General features: G+C 44.5%; 1 protein-coding gene across 6 annotated transcripts in view; it reads left to right on the top strand.

The window, feature by feature from the left end:
* LOC138532030 (probable ATP-dependent RNA helicase ddx6) overlaps positions 1-19,639 on the top strand; it is a 254,087-nt gene that overhangs the window by 12,479 nt on the left and 221,969 nt on the right. For 2 of the 6 annotated variants that reach the window (XM_069641033.1, XM_069641034.1), the window contains exon 2: positions 7,317-7,476. The exons of the other annotated variants lie outside the window; for them this stretch is intronic. The gene's annotated coding sequence lies outside the window, so the exon portion shown is untranslated. The remainder of the gene's footprint in view (positions 1-7,316; positions 7,477-19,639) is intronic. 6 annotated transcript variants of the gene reach the window in all.

Consider the following 19,639-nt stretch of genomic DNA (forward strand, 5'->3'; position numbering starts at 1 on the left):
TCGGGGCAACACTGCTCCCGGCTTAAGGGTAATCTGAACTGGTGCGACACTCTGTAGGAGCCCTGCGTCATTGGGCTTTGTTGTCCACAAATTGTCAGGCATAATCACCTTAGACAAGGATTGGATGATTTCTGCAATGAACATGGGGCAACGGGATCTGGCGACACTGTATCATTATCTTGCATGGAACACACACACACTGCCAGGATAGGATAATCTCCCATGGACCTCGTCCTCGCACAAATCACTGTCACTTCCTTTAGAGGTTGGGTCTATGCACAGCACTCTCCGCCATCTGTATCTGTCCCGATCAGGACAACTCTCCTTTGCCACCAACAACCCTTCCAGCTCTAACACAAGGATTGAAATTGAGATTTGTTGACCAGGAGTAAAAAGAAGCTCCTGAGTATCCAGCATTACTAGTTGGGCAGGAGCTACCTCTCGGGAACCAGGAGCTAGTACATACTGTACAGCACATTTAACTCTGTGCAAGACATTTTGTCCATTTCGTGTTATCCAATATGCTCTGCATGTCCCTTAAGTGCGTTCTTTATCATCCTTTATATACCTCCACAAACATACATAATTAAGATCAGATATCTAGTTTGTATGGCACCCCTTGCCCCAGGAGTCAAAGGTAGCTCCAGGTATCAGTTGGTTGCAAGTTAACCAGGCTCCCCTTGGTTATAACCCAGAGCTAAATAGCTCCCAGCTCTTGGCAATTTCAAACCCTGCAACGTGATGATGGTCCTTGCAACATGTTCTTGGGGCTGTGCTGGCTTGAATAAAAAGTCGGATGGTACTCTCCAGTACTGCTTGGCCACTTGGGGCACTGCACTCAACAGCACTGTGACTCCATAAATGATCGGGGTTCAGTGGTATCTCTCTAGCTGCTGTATCACTTCCCAGTGTGTGCATAACCACCATTGCCCTTATGTCACACATTCCTGTGGTGGAACACGCCACCCCTCTCTTGGTGAACACTATAGTCATGTTGAGCTTGCTGAGCACGTCTTGTCCTAACAGGTAGACGGGGAATGATATCGAGAATGGGGCCTGTACCACCCTGTCCCCAACTTTGATGGTCAGTTCTTCTGTAAATGGAACCGATTTCACTGCCCCATAGAAGCCCTGTGTGTCCAGAACCTCACCTCACCTTACAAAGGGAAATGATCCTCACTAATACAAGATTTTGTTGCACATGTCTTCACCATAAAAATAAAGGGTTTGTCTCCTATCCCCACGCCCACCAAGGTTTCCTCTCCTGGGTTGGTAGTACTGGGCACACTAGGATTCTCTGTGGACTGTCCTAATGTGGGTAAGTGTTTGTCCCCGCGAAGACAAAGATTTCCCCCACCACACTAGCTCCTTTGTAGTGTAACGTGCCATGAGGGACGGTATTACTGTTGTGCACTTGAGGCGGTGGCTATTGCACGGGATGCACTGCATAAGCTGGGGGGCTGCTGAGTGCCTGTGCTTGCTGCTGCAGCAACTGCAGAGGTGGGATTACACCATATGGGGGCAGCCGGGGGGCAGAAGGATGCTGCTGCAGGTACAGGGCTGGTCCTCCTTGTGCATGCATACAGGGGATCTGTTAGCTATATGCAGCTGCTGGCCTGCTCCTGCACTCCTGTGAGAAATGTTGCATCCTCTCACATGTTCAACACGGCCCCATATTTCCTCCCCTTGGGTCCTTTTCACCGAAGCCTCCCCTTCGGGACCCTACAAACCCACCTTTCCCCAGCGGATACCCTCCCTGGGGCCATCCTTTTTATTGCAGTTGAAACCAACCATTCCACTCGTAGCCACCTCCCCATGCAGGTGCCATTCGCACGTCGGCCTGGACTGCCCTGTGCTTTGCGCTTCCTGCAACGCCGCTTCTATGTGCCCTTCTACTGAAATCTCTGCCAACTTCTTTTGTACTGATTTCGCTTCCTTAGTTTGTACTCTGGGTTGTTTCCTTCTCCTTCAACCCTTTGCAATGATGTATAATTATAGACTGCATCCCCGCCCACCCTCTTGACTCAATTCTCACTATCTTGCTAAGTGCCTCCTGCATCTCCTTGGAAACCCTTTTTTGACCACCAAATAAAAGAATGGGTTTAATCAATCCCATGACTCGCCCGTTTCTGCCCTCCACATCGAGTCTGTAAAATATACTGGGTGCGATCCTCCTCATCCCTTCTTGTGTGCTGAATTATTGACTGGAAGTTTGGTGTGTCACGGGGAAGGATCCCATTCCTCAGTTATCCTCTTTACTCCAAATAATAAAAAGGAATCCTAAAACAAATTGCCACGTGGACTTTTCTACGCAACACCACATGTCGATCTCTGCATCACCACTCTCATCCACATCCACCAACAGTCACGCGTATCCCCTCCCATGTTTTCTCCTGCAAAAGGTACACTTACATCTACTTGCTCTCCCGAACTCCTCTGTCACAGGGTCCCATCAACGGCCTCCACAATCCGGGAGCGGCTCCCCGCTCCAAAGAACAGATCGAAATTTTGGTAGCACGGCTCCTGTAAACCTCTCCAGTTTGTGCACAAGGAATGTGGTTGCTGCAGGTGAGTGTGGCCCCTCCGGATGTATGGCCAGGAATCCTCTGTCTATGCAGAGAGTCTGGGATCACGTCTGGGTCACCAAATTTTGTAGGGCATACCACCAGACAAATAATCATATAAGGAAAAAAGCTTGGTGCACCTCTTACAAGGATAACCAGGTTTATTTTGTATACAAAAAGGAAAAAGGTGTTGGAGGGTGCTGTATAACCCAACTGCTGTGGTCAGATCTCTGGGTTAGTTCAAAGCAGACAAGACATTTTAAGAGAAAATGTCTCTCGTGACGCAAACAGTATTTGTTTTCACCCTCATAGGCTACCCCCTTATGTACATACGAATAGTCTGTTACAGTATCTCGACCGTACCTAATCTATTCCAGCCCCCAGCACATTATCTTTTTCCCACTGCCTGAGTGTTACGTGTACTTGATTGGCAGGCATCTGAGAATGTTACCATCCCCATGGGCCGAATCGCGTGATGTGCCCCTGGACATTGACATGAGAACAGTGGTTTCTTTTGAGGTCAAATTATTCTTCTGGGATCAACAAGCGCTTTCTTGTGATCGCAGGCGCCCCCGCCTTGCCTCCCCTGCGCAGAACCAGATTTGTCGGCATCGTCCCTTGCACCTTGTAGTAAAAATCACAGGCCATCTTGCTCTGTTCTCCCCTCTTGGCAATTGCTTCTTCCCAGGATTTCACCTGGGCCTCTCCCGGGCCACACTAATCTGTCACATTGTGAGGGATTTAGGAGTTCTGTTTGTGGATATATGGCAGTTCAAATAGGATGACCATCCTTGTGGGGGGGCGCTAGTGCCCTAAATCTGGGCTGGGTTGTTTGGCAGCTCAGGACCTCTGACCCGGCACTCATAGGTTTGTCCTTTTCCCCCTAGATTTTGGACTGTGCTGGGCATTGTGGGTAATAAATGCTAGCGAGATTCAGGCAAGTTAGATCTCTTTGGATTCCCACGGGTGTCTGTTTCAGAAATGCACGTGGTTCCCTATTTTCCCTGGTGGCTCTCGCCCCAGGCCTAAATGTCTACCCTGCCTGCAAGGCTAAATACAGAGTCGATCTGGTTTTCCCAGAGCACCAGACATACCTTTTCCCTTTCCCTTTTGCACCTTTCCCTTTTGCACTCAGCCAGTGCAACCACACATGCAAGTTGCTGTTTTCAATGGGACTCCTGTGGGAATGTGGCCAGGTAAAAATGTTTTTCCGTGTCTGTGGTTTTCCAAAGGCTACTGCATTAACATTTTGTATTTTTTTTCCAATGTTTCCCATTGGCCCTGCATTCTGGTTAAAACATTCTTCTGCTATCAACGAAAGCAAGATTTGTATGGATTCCCCCATGGTATCTCTTTTTCAAAACTGCATGGGATTCCCACCTTTCCTTGGTGGTTGTGATGCCAGAGCCTGCAATACATGTGCTTGCTGCAAGCCCAAATATGCTTTTCACTGAGAGTTTCCATGCTGGCAGTTGGCCTTTGGGGCCCTAGCCAGTGGGACCCACACATGAGGTACCTTTATTATTTATTTTTATAATCGGGACACCTGGGGCATTTTGAGATGGTAGGTCATGCACTGTTTGAGCGGTTCAGTGTTTTCCCAGTAGCAAATACCTCAAAATACTATATTTGTTAAAATGTATTGCATTTGCTGTGCATTCTAGGTTGGAAATTGTGGCAACAATGCAAGCTGAGTGAATTTAATTCTTGCATATCTTTTTTTCTAAATATATGTGGTTACTTGTTTTAATGTATTTTACATCTGTAAGGTGCTTATACAACACGTAAATTGTTTCAAGGCGCCCATAGGGCAATAGAGAGGGGACATGGAATCACGAACAAATACAACAATGAAAGATAGAGGCAGTCCTACTAGGCCTTGTGAGCATTCAGAGTGTGCAAGTGCAGAGAGAGAAGGGGTGAGGGATCCAAGTGCTAGGTGTATAAAGAGGGACGTGCTAGGGAGTGAGCAGCTGTAAGCGCCTATGTGGATTGGTCAGCTGTCCATAAATCAGTGCAGGCCTGTGGTGACATAAGCCAGTGGGTGCCAAGGCAAAGTGCTGGGAGAGGTGAGGCTGTAGGCGATTGGGTGTGGGAGGCCAGGACCCGGGAGGACACATAAGGGCCCTGGTCACCAATCCTGTGGGAGTAATGCCCAAGCCCTATATGTATAGGCTGCCCACAAGTCCAATACTCTTCCCAGAGCGTTTGGTGGCTTAGCCATTTCCTTTTAGGCCAGGGACTAGTGCACCCACACATATTACCGATTTTTGACAGGACATTCATTGTTTTCTCTTGATTGTGAGAACGGTTTCAGACATTTCCTACTGCGTTTTGTTACACCACCCTTTCACTTCCTAAATGCGCCCTACATTCAGTCGCTGCTTTAGGCACTGCACGCTTTGATGACCTGTGCAAGTCACCTATCCTCTATGTTCTTTCAAAAAATGTATGCTTGGCATTCTTCATATTGGTTTACGTTATTTTCAAATGCTAAGTAGGTCACTTTAGGACGTTAGCATAAAGGGACGGTGTACCATGGCTTGTTTTTTGGCTCGTGGTATTGCTTTTTTTTTTTTTTGGTGAAAAATGTGTGATTTCCTTACTAGAAGAGTCTGGGGAATGTAGCGGTGCATTGCTTCACTGAATATTCTTGAAATCAATTACCATACAAGTGCAAACATGTCCAGTATGCTCTTTTCCTTTTTTTTATTTTTCTCATTCATTTTAGCAATTTTTTTGGGCAAATAAGAATTATGGGTAAATGGCTCTTACCTGATGTACGCAAATGACTCCTTCCTAAACATAACCTTTTATTTATTTTTCAGAAATGTAGGCCTTTCTGTTTTCACATTCAGCTTCCCCACCCTCCATCCCCTCCCCTCTTCATTCCCTGCAAGCCTGTCCTATTCCAAAAGTGGAAAATCTCACAACTAAAGGTACACTTATGAAAAATACTTTTTGGGGTTTCCACTCAACCTGTTCTTGAAAGCTTTAAAAATGGCGAATTAAAAGTTATATACACAAGGGGAATCTCCTTCACTCCCTTCAGTATCAGATTAGCTTTCTAACACTGTTCATTATAACATGCATAATCCCAATATTGGTCTCATTAGACGATAATCTTTCATTGGGAGAACTCTAACAAGCCATCAGTGATCTTTAAGGAAAAACACCCGGCCCAATGGATTTTCAATTAATGGTATGCTTTTATATTGACCTTCTCCCCTTTCTTTTTACATAAGATCATCATACCTACGGTACTTTTCTGACAAACCTAACAAGGACTATCAGCTAGTTCAAAATTATTGTCCCATTTCTCTTAATACTGAAAGCAAGATTTTCGCTAAAGTACTTTCTGATAGACTAGTATGAGTTACACCATTTTTAATACACCCTGACCAAATTGGATTTGTCAAAAACAGACCTGCTGCATCCATTTCTTGTCTCGGATGCCATATTATTGACTTAGTTAAAAACCACAAAAATCCAGCTATTTTTGTCATTAGATGCTTAAAAAGCATTCAACCGTGTCTCATGGCAATTCATGTTTCAATCCCTCACCTGCCATGGCATTGACCTTGCATTAATCTCGTATGTTAAAATCCTATTTTGTTAACCCAAGTCCGATTTTTGTTTTGGATTAATAACTATGTAATTGCGTTTCCTTCTATAGAGTACCTAGGCCAGGATGTCTGCTACCTCCTTATTAGGTTGGCACCTGAACCATTGCTTCAAAATATTCGTAATAATCCCAACATTCATGGTGTCCAAATATCGGACTATGCGGGTGCTGTTATTCTATATCTTACTACACCAAATGAATCTCAATCTTTTATTCGCGGCAATCGAAATTATTAAGTTACACCTGGGTGTAAAAAAATCGCTAATTCTCCCCCTTTAATTCACACAAGCGGACATCCATAGTTCTGGAATACTGATCATCTGGATTATGCGTCTTATTGTCAAAGATATCTACTCCATTATTCATATTTACACAAGGAAACTCCTTGAAAAGCTCAGAACCTACAAATTGGTGGTCACCACTCTGCCTATTGTGGTGGCATCATCTAGACACCATTAAAATGATGCGTAGTCCCGTTATCCTATATCCTTTGTCGATGTTGCTTCAGCATTTCCTCGCTTCTTTTCAATCTTGCCTAAATTCCTTTGGAATAATATACTCTGTATTGCTCTGAATCAACTTAAACTACCTACATCCAAAGCCGGAGTCACCATTCCGGACTTATATCACTCTACCTTTATTCCCAGTAAGTAATTTCGTTATATCTTATACTCTCACGATGCAGATAACCCCCCAAACCCCTTCCTGGTGTACTTTAGTGTCACACCTGGTAAACCATTTATCGTTCATGTAAAACTATCCCGGACAACTTCTAATTAGCTAAAATCTTCCTTGATGAAACCATCAGACATCTATACGTTTATGACCCAGACAAAACGTCTGAATTTTAAATCCAAAACGTAATTGTCATGGGAAGCAGTTGTGAATTCAACGTATATGTAGACCTTTGGGGGAAAGGTTTGGTGTAGAATCTTCAGAATAAGCATGGCTGCAAATTTGTCTCAATCCATGGTCTTTATGATGCATAGAGCCCTGTTTATTCCTAATAGAATATGTACACTGCATCATCTAAGTTTGTTTCATGTAACTGGTTGCAACAGCGCCCTGGTGCCTCAGGGTTTGGGCGCTTTACAAATATAAAAATAATATGTATCCTCCTTCATCAGATACCTGCTGCTCATGTGAAGGCCCCGGAGCATCCTTTAAATAGACCAGTGAGCGATCGTTTGGCAGTTCATTGTATGAGCGAAAGGAGCGACCGCTGCCGGAGGACTGCACAGAGAGGGCTGCGGTAGCAGTCCATTTGGGAAGTTACAGTGTGGTGAGGTAAAGGACATCAACCTGATGTGGTTTTGGTAAAGCTGCACCATTTCTTGATTTGGTTACAAGCCTCTTTATAGAATGTATGACTTGAGGGACAGAAAGGCATGGGCCCTGCCTAGAACAGTAATTCCTGAGGCTCCTTTGGTCTTCACCACCAAAAAAGATCACCATAGCCTGGTGGTTCCTACCCTGTTTCCTTTGCACCTCCTGCCGGACTGCTCCTTCTCCCAAAGAGTGGAAGCGAATGCACAGGCTATTTCGCAAAAAATGAGAAGGGTTGTTGCTGAAACAAACAATAGTGGATTATTTCCTGCTGCGGTCAGGCCCTACAGGCAATACTAAGGCTCTTGAGGGGGGTTGAGGGGATTGATTTTTGTGAAAGCCTGCTTGTTTAAAAATGTTGCAAATGGAACCGCAAGTTTTAATTGAGATTGATCTGCCTCCCTACTTAATACCCCACACATTTTCACTGGGGAGGACCTTTCGGTTTATGGCTCTGGGAATTAGTTCAAGATGAACAAGAGCGTAATGGCTCCTTAGACAGAGGCATGAGACTGATAACTACAAGTTAGCTGATTATTTCTTCCCTCCACCTGCCCCCAGTGCAACATACTGGCTGAGGTTTGCAACTGTATATAGGAAGAGCTAAAAGGAATAAAAAGTATAAACCGACTGTTGCTAAAGCCTCTAGAAAATGTCCGTTGAACTGTTCCCCAGTATTATAAGGAACAAAACATTGATTTAATAATCGACAGAGGGGGGGGTAAGAAAACGGGGGTAAGAAAACTGGCAATGGCCACGTTCTTCCTGTGGAGCATGAGATCTTATTTATGACCATGAGGAGTTTCTAACCTATTAACAGGCAGGAGAAGGAGCAAGGTCAAACCACATCTACCCAACTAAAAGTTCACAACACTGGGGAAAAAATACAGATGCCATAACGGGCATGTTTGACTTCAATTTGTGTGCGTGGAACAGCCCCTTTCTAAAAGACATGTTTAAGACTCCAATGGGGAAATCCTTGCCATCTTTAAATCTAACCATCTAAAATGGTACATGTTGGCAGCCAAACTGATCGAATGGGTCAGTTGCAGGGTCCATGTGCCCCTAATGGCATAAATGCTATCCTTCTTAGCACTGTCAGAATGATCCTCTTTTGCATGCTAATCGCGCTTTAGGAGTCACATCCTCTCCACTTTTATTAGATCTGCCCAAATGCCATTCTTTCGAAGCTAACTTAAAAGGGGGGAAAATATAATACTACTTGCACTAGCTTCTGGAATATATTTTTCAATCTGGTGGGCTGGGGATCATGAATAGATCCAAAGTGCTGGAATTCCTTTATGAAACCCCAGCCTGAGGTGGATCACTTGGTGGACTTCATAGATCCTAAACGGGATGATTGGGTGGTCTTGACCATCCCATCTCGTATTGGTTATAGCACTCTGCTGAAGGAAATGTGTATCCTGCGGCAATTAGGCTATGCTATTGCTCTGTATTCCAAAGTCCATCCAGTATCCACTGGTTTGGGAGGGGGGGGGGTACCCCGCCTTCAATAGTAGCCAGAAAAGAGCCTAACCAACCTTTTGAATACTATGTTCACTGGGGCTTCCAATGTTAAAGAGCCTAATCCTATTGGCCCAAATGAATGGTGATGGTTGGTGCAGATTTTGAAATCAATCTGGCAGCGGAAAGATATGAAGCGACCCCTTTAGCGGATCTTAAACCATCAGCTGTATTTCGTGGAATGAGGGGTCACAAAGAACTAATGGGCAATTATAAGTTTTATTAACTCATTCTACTGTATGTTTACAGGGAGAGTGGTTGGCCGCCTGCCCTGGACGGAGTATAGATTTAGCTTCAAGCTGCCATTAAATGCTGATTTGGTCACTGCTCGGGCAATTCGAAATGACTCTGGTTTTCCGTATAACAGCTGGAAAGGGACATGTTAGCTGTTCTAAATAGGAGAGGGACTGGGAGAGGTTTGTCTATGTATTACTTAACATCTTCTGCAAAAGACGCACTGTATCTTTTTTGATGCTTTCTTAGCCAAGTTATCCTTGCTTTTGAAGAAATGGATAAAGCTCCACCCCAGTGGCTCTGTTCTAATAGTTGGGGGGGGGGGGGGGGGGCACGAATTCAAATTGCCTCCACAGCAGTCCCCAGGTGTGAGAGAGTTGAAATGATCAGCTAAAACTGCTGTGGAGGCAATTCATTGGGGATTACATATACTTGATGATAAAATGCATGGGAATCCTAGATGACCTGCTTGCCATAGAGGGTTTTCCTATGCCACTGTTTGATAGGCTCCTCAAATGTGCTTGGCAACTGTAAATCTTTTTGGCATTTAGAAAAGTAACTTAAACGTCCATAGTATGTTAATTGCTTCCTTCACCTGCTCAAGGCTACCGAGACGCGTAGTTGGACCAAGCGACTTGGTGGTTAATTGTGCTGGGAATTGGATAAAGTGGCATAACGTGGGTTCCTTAACAGTCATCTAAAGCATACTCTGATTAACATAGACCTAGAACAGGAAATCAACTTTTAAACTGTCTGCAATAAAGATATTATGTTAAAGCAGACAATGTGTGCCTTGCCACAATGTAAAACATACCCACAAGTGTGATAAATTAGTTGTAGGCGAAAAAAGTCGGTCCAGATGGGTCATCTGCCAAATTAAAAGTGCAGTGACTGGGAATGAGAGGTTTGTTTGTTAAAGGCAAATAATTGAAAACTGACTAAAGAACTATAAGCACCAAGTAGTACAGCAGGACGGCTAAGCGATGCTGTCTATTATATTGAGAAAACAAGCTGTTCATTTTTGTGCTGTCTTTAATAACTTGGAAACGAACCAGGCAACGTTGCTTGTTAATCCAATTCTTGAAGAGGCATGGGTGTCACATTTGTTGGCAACTATATGGCCCTAGGGTAGACATACATGCTCTGTTTGAAGTAAACTCTGAGGACAGTCAGCAGATGGTCTTTTCGGTGGAGTACATTGCTAGAATTATTAGGAAAACAAGTGGCTCTAGAGCGGGTGACCCTAATCGGCTTGCTAACAAACCTTTTAAACAAGATCCGGAAATGTGGGTGAACCATCTGTATAGTCTAATTTTCGCACTGAAAAACCAGACTTGCCCTAAAACCCCTGCTATTGGAATAGAGCAACTGCCTATGAGAAATTCATTCTAGCTGGGTACATATCTAGTCTCCAGCACTAGCCCTCTGTCGTGACCTCCCTTGGCATCCGTCTACTTGCCTGACCTCACTCCAAGTCCTAATCTTGGGCAAATGAGCACACGCACATCTTATGTCTCTGCTTAGAACTTCCCCATACCTGGACTTCTTCCTACAACAACGCACGTTGATGCCAAAAAGCGCTATATAGATGACTACTACATATAACACTATGCTCTTTCTTGATCCTATCAGAAACCAAAGGACCCCACACCCCCTCTCCTGGAAGACTGCTTTTGTCATTACAGTTTACAAAAAGGACAGCCGGACCCAGCCTTCCAATTTTTGCCCCATTATTCTGCTTGATGCAGATAGAAAGGTGTTTTCAGTTATAATCTTGGAAGAATTGGAGGAGTGGGTTTAAATCTAAACGCATATTAAGCTTCTATCAAACTGGTTTCAGAAGGAATATTGGGTCTGGTTGTAATGGTTTCGTATTCAGAAAAGGGCATGGGTCTCGATTGCCACACCTACTACGTATGCTGCCTCCCTTGACTTGACCACTGCCTTTGCTTTAGTGGACCGTAATCCGTTATGGGCAAAGTTGGATCGGTGGAGGAGAAATCTGGGCGTGATTAATATTTTGATCTACCTGCATTGGGGCACCTCCAATACAGCTTAAACCAGGCTGTGAAGGCCACATGTCACAAAAATCGAAACATGCTCATGTTTAGACAAGGATTTGTTGGCCCCTGACTGTTTAAGCTTTATGTAGCTGACATTGGGAGATGCCCATAGAAAGCTTCCTTTGTTTCACCATGCATTGGTGGGCTGAAAATAACTTGGCTCGCCTATGCTGATTTTATATTATTTGATAAAACACCCATTGGCCTCCAACGATTGTTACTAGTATTTGAGGATTATATGAAATGGAACAAGCTGGAATTAAACCATGTGAAATCTAAGTGCTAAAATTCACCAGGGAAAAGGAAAAACTGCAAGTTTGTTTATTTCTAAGAGCCTACATCTAGAATCGGTAGAAAAATTGGTGTGTTTGGGGTTTCCAGTTTTAGCCCATCAGCATAAATCATTTTTACGTGATCTGATAAACGGAAAGCTATTATGCCTGCAGCACAGATGAAATGTATTGATAGGAAATACAGGGAATGTTCTTTTGCTTCTATAATTAAGTTCTATAATGGGGAAATTGGTTCCAATGCTGCTTTATGGTATTGACTTGCTGCCCATGTGGATGGTGTATGAGTTGAATTAATTTGAAGCGTTGATCTGGCGGAGAGTTCTTTAATCTGCCTAAATGTGTTCCGTTAGTGGCTATTCGCCTGGAACTTGGTGTGCAGTCATTGCAGAGCTATCTGGAGGCAGCTATTGCTGCTCCAGAAAATGCTGGGCTCTCCCTTGCACATGTTATTTTCACGTTTGGGCCGAGCATGCCTTCAAAGTGGGGACTCTCCTGTACGGGAGTTTGTTGAGCTTTGTTATTGGCAACCCGTTTTCTTGGATATGTCACTTGAAGCCCTATTGGTGAATCCAGATAAGGGCAAACCTGACGTAAACGATTGGTCACCACTGGGGAATATTTAGTTTATAACTATATGGTAATTTAAATGTCATACAAAAGCATGCTGGATGGATGGAGTTGTATGTGTGCAGATTCCCTGACTGATCCGGAGCGATTTTAATGAGTTTGTTTCAACATGCTAAGTACTAATGATGTAACCAACTTCTTATTGATTTAGCCGTATGCAGATTTAGTAGAACTACAAGGGTGATAGAAAATGTAAAGCACCTGTTGTTTTGCTGTGAACTATTTGTTCCACCGATCATAATCTTTGGCATATTTGTCAATAGTCAAGAACTGGTTGATATAGACAACCTTTGGCTGTCTATGCTGACTGGGGGCTCAGTTGCCATGATTTCGGCATTAGTGAGATTTTTAAAACTTTGTAAATTATATGTATGAATTATTTTCATTGAATTTGGAACATTGGAAATTGTATTGCTTGTCTTTTTCGTTTTTGATGTGGAGTGACTAAGACGAGATAAGCCAGTAAGATAGCTCAGCGGGTTGAGCACTTGCTGCTGCGATCTGAGCGTGATCTGTAGGTCGCAGGTTCAAATCCCGGCAAGGCCAACTCAGCCTTTCATCCTTCTGAGGTTGATAAATGAGTACCAATTTCGGTTGGGTGATAATGTATGTAAATATGTATTCTGTAAAGCGCTTTGGATTAAGGCGCTATATAAATAACACATCATTATCATTACTAAACATTATGTGTGATACAAATTGTAAATGTTTTTCTACGCCAAATGCAATTAATAGAAAAATAAATCCTCCTTTACGGCCTTTGAATGCAGATTTGTTCAATCATTTTGGGAACATGAATGGAAGATCAAAAAGATTTTTAAAATTTCATACCCCTCTATTATCAAAGAATATTTTTTATCAATCTTTCTGGTACACCTATTGCTACAATTATTGAAAACCTATTTAATGTATTTATGATCCTATCCGTACAAATGATTACAAACTACTGGAAAAACGCTTGGGGATTACATATTAACAATGGTGGAATTCACTGTGTTCTACTCACCGAATCTTGTATTGAGAAACCTAATCTAATACAGTCAACGCAGATGGACTCAGTTTAACTCCCATCAACTGGTCAACATTTTGGTCCAATGTCCGAATTTGTCTCCGTCCTATCGGGTCTGTACTGTTTCTCGTCTTGTCACTTGTTCTGTTGCATTAATCAATTTTTATAACGCAATTAAATTGCTGCATTCTATTTTACTTCCTTGTTATGAAATGTTCCTTTTTAATGTTCTTGTAGCCATTTATATCAATTGTACTTCTAAAATATTTCAATAAACATCAAATAAAATTAGAAAACAGATTTCTAGAATCTGGCCTGGTGGACATATTTTAGGAGGCCACCCTAGATATGGTGAACACGGAATTCGGAGGTTAGCCAAAAGCCAATCAAGGTAAACGTGGAGAGCGCGTGTGTGTGTGCGTGTGTGTGTGTGTGTGTGTGTGTGTGGCGCGTCAGGGGCCGACAATGAGTCCACACAGTGAAGCACACAATTCAATTTGGACCGGAATGTATGTAAATATTTACTCTAGGCCCTAAATACACCTAAAACATTTCTAGCAGGTGATATTATTGCACAATACTAAATTAAGCATACACATTTACTTTCGGTTCTTAATGTGCATTAAAATGACTTTAACACTACAAGAGGTAAGTTAATTAATGTAGTAAATGGAACCAAGTCAGACGCGATTGTTCCTTAACTTCAGCAATCCAACTCCCTAAGAAGATGATCAAATGTTGATGCCACAGTGCTCCTCCCCATAACTTATCTGTTGCAGGTAAGTTACTTGTGTTGGTGATTTCTCAAAATAAGAGCTGCAACAAAGTTACTAGGTAAGTAAAATGTTTTTATTATGTTTCAGATGGTTCGCCCACCAATAAGGCAGTAGAATGGAATGGCAAGACACAGTGACTGGTTCTAAATGTTATCCTATGGAGGGACAGGGGGGAGACGCGTGCTTTGTGTTTACATGGCCAGACCCCCGCCCTCTTTCTTTGCCCCCCAATTCTGCTTTTCCAGATGACTTGATGGGTCGACTTGGGATCGCTGGAGGTTGGATTTCCCACCAATGGTTCCAGTGAGAGGTGCCCAGGAGCTGCAGGTGCAAGGATTCTTCATCTGGTCCAGGAGCAGAGTGCAACCCTTTGGCGGTGGAGAAATGCAAGATTCACTGATGCTGCCCTCTTTAGGACACTTCACAGGACAGGGGACGGCGAGTACCAGCTACGGCCAGCGCACACAGGCGACGGCAGAATTCCTGTCCTTCCAGCTGTGTTTGCAGATGCTCTTCCAGAACAGGATACCTTGAGGCTGGGTTGTTGAAATTTTACTGGAAGGTGACTTGTACTACAAGCTGGCATACACCAAAGTTCCAGGTACAAACCTGTAACAGTGACTGTTCTGCCGAGGTAGTCCACTGGAGAGCTTGTTGAATGTTCACCGGGTGGTCTAGGGACACTTCCGAAGGCTCAGGACAGCTCGATCCTCCAACATTTCGGGACCAGTTGGTTCCACCAGTCCAGGGATTGAAGTACCACACAGGGCCTTTGCAGATCAGGTAGTTGAAAAGGGCTTCACTGGGCCAAACGCAGAAAGGGATGCCAGGCCTCTTCATGAGTGTTCTCCGGAATTTCATTCGGCTGTTTGTCTCGGTTGTGGGGTCTTTTGTAAAAGTTAACTGCTTTTTGGCATTGGTGGTTTGTTTCAATCCTTTGTTTAACACACAGTGAAGGTGTCAATAGGTGGTGGAACTATTATGGATATTACTAATGTATGTATTATAGCAATGTTTGTTGGAAGGTGTTGAACACATTTGGCACAACTTACCAAGCATTTACAGAGTCCGATTTGCCATTTGCAATCTTAGAATCATTTCTGATGGTATACTAATGAAGTCTTTATATATATGTTTTTTTTTCTCTTCCCACTTGTTCCACTTATCCCAGTTTGTGCTTTTCCTTCTCCCTTTGTTATGACCTATTGTGTAATGACAATATTAATTTAAGGGTTTGCGGATCGATCTTTTATTTTGGTCTGATAATTATGTATTTGTAAATGTTGTCCTGTGTTATGGGGAACGGCCATTATATTGAAATAATTGGGCATTGCAATTCAAACACTGTAGACCAAACACTAAATCCTGATGAAGACCTCATGGAGGTTGCAAAAGACGTGTCTGCATTGTTTCATTTTTTCTTTTTATTCTTTTGATTGAGCATAATTTGTGTTCTTATTCATAAGTAGGGACTCAGACTAATAGTTGTACTTATAACCAACGCCCTAAATCCAGGTTCTGGTATTTGCAAGTTAAAGAAGCGCATGTAGCAGAGCCTTACCTGTGTGTAACCCCCAAGTTGTTCCATATCTTTATTAATGGGGGACTGGATGAGTTCTTGGCTTTGCATTCAGAAGCCTCCTCATTTGCCGGAGATAAGATCCCGGCCCTATTGTTTGCCAACGATGCTGTATTGTTTTTAACACCATTGGTGTGCATAAACAATTGGGGATTTTTACGGATTTCTGTAAGAACAATGGTTTCGCTCTCAATGTTAAAGAAAAAATCAACTGTATTTATCTCCAGCACCAGGAGAAAGAACAAAAGATTAAGGCTGGAGCTGGATGACGGCCCGATGGAACAACCTGTCCCTCGTGTAACACACCACTTACCTCCAGAATTGAACTACGCCAACACATTTTGTTTGCCAGTTTGTAGACTAGGTTTACGCCAGAGATTATTTGTTGAAATAAAGCTTTATGAAATGTTATCCAATACTCGCCAGTGACCAAGAGCTACCAGTGGGGAAGGAGGAGCTAGTGCATAGCGTTTTGCAAAGCCAACTTCCACATAAGATGCTGACATAACATTTTGTCCATTATTTGTGACCCCTTATGCTTTAATTGTTGTATAGACGTGTACTAATGTATATTTATAAACTGTGCCAAACATGCAGAGATTAAATTCACATAGATGTATTTGTTCAGCATCAGTTGGCCTGGGGAGCTAAATGAAGCTGTTGGTATCGTGCTAACAGGGCTCTTGTAGGCTTCAAGCATGAGCTAAACGGCTCCTCTCGATTCCAAAACTCTTGGTAAGGATCTGCACCGTTCATATAGCCTGTTGGTGTCCAATCGGGGACCACTATGGATTTCACTCGTGCCCCACACCCAGACACCTTAGATGCGGAGTGGGACCAGACAGTCCCATCCACTTCCTGGGCCACAAACCCACTAAGATGACCACAGCAGCAGCATGCGAAGTAGCAGCTTTCCTGGGCAAATGCATGATCCTATGTAGAATTTCCTGACCTGGCAAGCCAAGAAGGCCCAACTACAATATGGCCAAAGAACAGCACAGATCTCGTAGCAATGCTGCTTTAGGGCACTGGTTGCATTTGGTAGCCATACACTGTAAAAGTAAATGTGCACCCTAGAAATCACGCCAACATTGTAAAAATGTCTGGTGCTTGTGAATCTGCTGTGCATATAGTCTGACATCTAGTGGTAATCAGAGTATTGCATCTTTCGAAGATCGAAAGGGGACATGGACATGGGCGTGACTGGAACACTATCCGTGACGTGCAGTGTACCCAAAATCCCTCACACGCCAAGGTCCCTCAGATTGTTTTTTCCCACCAACGTAGTTGGTCGCCTAATGTGGAGCTCGCAAGGGTTAATATTATTTTGTCCCACAACATAGAGTAGTCTAGTCTCCCGACTAATCGTTTGAAGACCGCCTCGTGGGCTTCCTGCTGTCAAGACATCCACAACTGCTTGGCGACTGACGACCGCATGGCCTCGGCCCTGCCGTCAGGCCATTACAGTAGGGAGAGTGGGTCCCTGGATTTAGAATGTATTTCCTTTTCCATTCTTTCTCTGTTTGGTCTGGCTGCCGTCACCCTCTGCTGTGGAGAGGATGCCCTTTCAATGTTGCCTGTCGTGTGTTACCTTGGAAGGACGACCCATCACTGTTGCAATCAGTGTCTACCTCAAGACCACGATGAGCGCTCATGCAAGTCCTTTTGACCGAATACATTTAAGGACAGGCGGACTAAATGGTGGGCGGCCTACGCGGTGCGGGCCGAAAGCCATTCCCCCGTTGGAGCTGTCGCTTCGGGCGACTACGAATCCATTGGCAGCCATGGCTCTGAATTGGAAGCCATCGACTTTTCGGCGAAACCTTCAGGCTCCCAAATGCCTGTCCCCTTCCCCCCCCCCGACAGACAGGTCACCAGCTCTGTTTTGGGGGGTTCACACCCGGCGACAAGGGCACACACGCGCCACAAATACCTAAAACCCCTAAGGCATCCTTGACTGAGCCAGAGAAGTGCACAACGCCAACAGGGTCGCCGAAAACCTCGGCGCCTCCTGAACCTCGCAGTTCAGCGCCCTCCACGCAAGTCTTCGCGGCATGCGACTGGGCATTCCTCTGGATAGGACGTTCACCCAAAGAAACATACGGTCACCGTCCAAGGGCGTGCAAGTACCTAAAGGTTTGGTGGAGTCATCGACCACTACGGCGCCATCAGGCACGTTTAGACATTCCATTCTGCTGCCGAAAGTACTCGAAAGCCTCACGGCTATTAGGCTGCTATAGAACACAAGGGCACCCTCGCTCGTTGAAAGGAGTATTCTGAAGCACCCCAGCCTCTCTTGAAGGCCTTATTAGGAAAATCTCACCCTTCTGGGCAATCCTTTCCACCTCCCGTCCCGTCTACATCTTTCCTATGAACTAGGGAGAGATTTTGGAAACTATTTGGACAAAGTGGCCCAATTTATTGACTTTTTAAACACATATATCACTACCAAAAGACCTAGGGAAGAGTACTCCTGCCCCATTACACATAAATTATAGAAATGCCCATCTCTGCACAAGGCCACCAAGAGGATAGGTTTCCGAGCAGGAGGATACCTATCGGGACATTAATCTATTTGCTCAGGACACAGCTGACCAAGACCCAGACTGGGATCAGTCAGGGGATCAGGGTCTGTGGCTCTCACCAACACACACCCCTGATCCCTACATCATTCGTCTAGATCCCCCATTTATTTTCGCCTGCACAAACTGAGTAGTCACCTGTGGATGACCAAATGTTATTCAACGCCATTTTAAAAAGAGCGGCCGATCATTTTGCGATCGCAACACATGAGGCAGCCCCTGAACCGACTTTGAGGATATCCTCAAGGAGATGCCTCCGACTACTCGGGCCCTCTCCCTTCCCCCCATCCCCCTTAATCAATTCTATAAATAAGCGCCTAGCTCCTTCTTTGTTGTCACGGTTCTTCACCTATCTCCTTCCGACCCACTATACATACGGGGCCATGCCACACCTGACTCCCTGGTGGTTGCAACCACTAGGAAGAGGGCAAGGGTTCCACTGTCTACTGCGCCCCTGCGCATATAGATTGTAAAACTATGCAACTCGGAAAACTAATCACTGCCTCTGCAGCCTATTCAACTAGGATCGCAAAAAAATCACTCTCCTGGCAAGCTACAGCGATGTCCAATGGGCCTGTTCCAGGATGGCCTTCAAGAGGTCCCAGAGCCCACCTGATCACACCTGCTGGTGGTCGTGGCTGAGGGCAGACAGATTACCCACAACATATTAAAAAATACTCTGGACTCTGCTGAGAGTACCGGACACACTCTAGCCAAGGGGACTTTACTTAAGAGACACGCCTTGTTGAAAAACTCTGCCTTTAAACCAGATTCTTGCGCCTCTCTTAATAAACCAGTCGAGGACTCAAACCTTTTTGGGAAAGCTGTCTATGATGCCCTGTAGACTACCAAGGAGCAGCACGAAACGCTGAATCACCTAGCCAGATCACGGCCAAGTCCTTCCACCAACGTGGAGGCTCTAACTCCTGCCGTTCCTTTCGTGGACAATCTTTTTCACTGTCTCCCCATGGACAATATGGCTCAGGAAGTACCCTCTGGCCAAGGCTCTTCCGAACCAAGGCTTTTCCGATAACACCCAGTATCAAGAGGATCCTGGTTCAAGTCCTTCTGGAAAAGGGCGCTGTAGAAGTCTTCCCCCACCCCCCCAATTCACCAGGCAAACGAGGCTATTTATTTAGTGTACTTCCTTGTACCCAAAAAAGGATCTCACCATGCACCCGGTGTTATACCTTCGGCCAGTATGTCAAACCTCAAATTCAAAATGACAACACTGCAGGAAGTAATCCCTCTGCTGCTGCAGGGGGATTGCATGGCCGCATTGTATATGAAAGATGCATACATATTTCAGTGTTGCCAGCGCACAGAAAGTACCTCAGGTTCAACCCACTATCAGTTCAAGGTTCTTCCCTTCAGCATTGCCTCGGCTCCACAGGTGTTCACGAAGGTACTGGTGGTAGATGCTGCTAACCTACGCAG

The sequence above is a fragment of the Ambystoma mexicanum genome, chromosome 1q, assembly GCF_040938575.1.
Source record: "Ambystoma mexicanum isolate Mex_15411 chromosome 1q, UKY_AmexF1_1, whole genome shotgun sequence".
NCBI classification, from domain to species: domain Eukaryota; kingdom Metazoa; phylum Chordata; class Amphibia; order Caudata; family Ambystomatidae; genus Ambystoma; species Ambystoma mexicanum.